The sequence below is a fragment of the Gracilinanus agilis genome, unplaced genomic scaffold (assembly GCF_016433145.1).
Source record: "Gracilinanus agilis isolate LMUSP501 unplaced genomic scaffold, AgileGrace unplaced_scaffold15963, whole genome shotgun sequence".
Taxonomy (NCBI): Eukaryota; Metazoa; Chordata; class Mammalia; order Didelphimorphia; family Didelphidae; genus Gracilinanus; species Gracilinanus agilis.
Window position 1 is genome coordinate 1 of NW_025346877.1, and position 1,649 is coordinate 1,649.

The following is a 1,649-nucleotide window of genomic DNA, read 5'->3' on the forward strand; positions in this document are numbered from 1 at the left end:
CCTTAACCGTTCGGCCAAGTAATGGGTTCCTAGTAGTCAAATGGCCAGGCGGCTGGAAAAAGGATGCGGTCACTTCCTTTGATAAAAGCGAAAGTGAAACCGAAGGGCTTCCTCCCCTCTCCTCCCCGCCCGCAGCCATCTGGCCCACAGCCTGGGCCAAGCTCACCCAGCAGCCCTTCCTTCAGCTCACAGCCAAGTGCATGGGTCACACCAAATCGTAAACAAGGTGGACTTAAGGCATAGAATTTGTTTGCATTAGTTTATTTAAATGTCGGTGGTGCTTACAATATAATAATAAAATAAAGACGGTGGAGCTTCTTAAGCTTATTAATTTAAACCTTAGTTTGGTAAATGTTTTGTCCTTTCAAAAACAAAATCCAGCATACCACGAAGATAGTAGCTTTGGCTCTGGAAGCTAAAGTGGACATCCCACCCCAGCGTATACCATTCATTTTATAGATAAGGATATAGATAAGCCCAGGTTGGTTGATTGACCTATCTGGTCTCCAAGCTCAAAAGGAATTGAATAAAATGCTTTGTAACCCTTTTAGCTTTTTTCCGATTATGGAAGACGTGTGGGTGCTTAGGAGGAGTTTCTATTTTTCCTACTGCTGCTGTCATCCCTTCTCTCTCTATCCAAAAACCCCTTTATTTTTAGATTAGACCATCTGCTTGTCCAGTGAACAAAATAAAATTCAGTCTCCTGTCTCCTGTAGTGAGTTCCCTTATCTGGGCTTTCAGAGACAAATTAATGCCTCACCCAGGTTGGGATGGTAACTAGATTCTAGCATTTCTAAGGGTGGGTTCCAGAAACATTTGGATTGCTGGGGTGGGGTTGGGGGTAGATCTGGATATTGTTGTGTGAGATACAGATCTCGGTCCCCCCTCCCCTCCACCAAGAAGAAATAAAACTCCACAGTGACTAGTCTCTCACCCCTCCAAAAAAGGGAAAAAGTCTTGACTGGAGGTGAGGATGGCTTCCAGGTACTGTAATCCATCAACTCATTTAAATGTGACTTCAGGAATTTGAAGAAAAGACCAGAGAAACTATAAATCACAAGTTATCGAAATGTGACCCCTGCCAGTATTGTGCCTTTGGCTTGGGGGAGGAGGAGGTTCCTCCCTTTTTATCAGCTAAAGTAAAAATAGGAATAGATCCTAATTTGAGGCATTAGCAGCAAGAGACAGGAGTGCCAGTCAGGAGCAGCCAGGGAGAGAAGCCATGAGAAACTGTTCCCAAAAGCAGAAAAATACAGGAGCAAAGAGGAAGTGAGAAGCAGGCCTTTACTCTCTCCCCTCTACTGAAGCTAGGCTTTGCAGCTGTTTGCTGGGAGCTACAGAATAACACACAGCTCCCTACCAAGGGAGGCAGTGAGCTCAAAGAGCTCAGATACTGCTCTTCGTGGGCCCAAAGGAACACAGCAGATTCGCCTGGCAGGAAAGCTGTGAGGATGAGGAGAGCAGATAGAAGCAATTTTGTTCAGTGAGGGACACTCAGTGCATACAGATCTCTAAAGAGCGGGAAGTTATGAAAGAGATGGCTTTTAGTCCCCTAATAAGTTAAGTTTCCCTACAGATGTGCCTCAGGGCCTTTCTTTTACTAAATCTACTCCATTCTCCAGCCCTGCTCCCTCCCCCCATCCACTCCC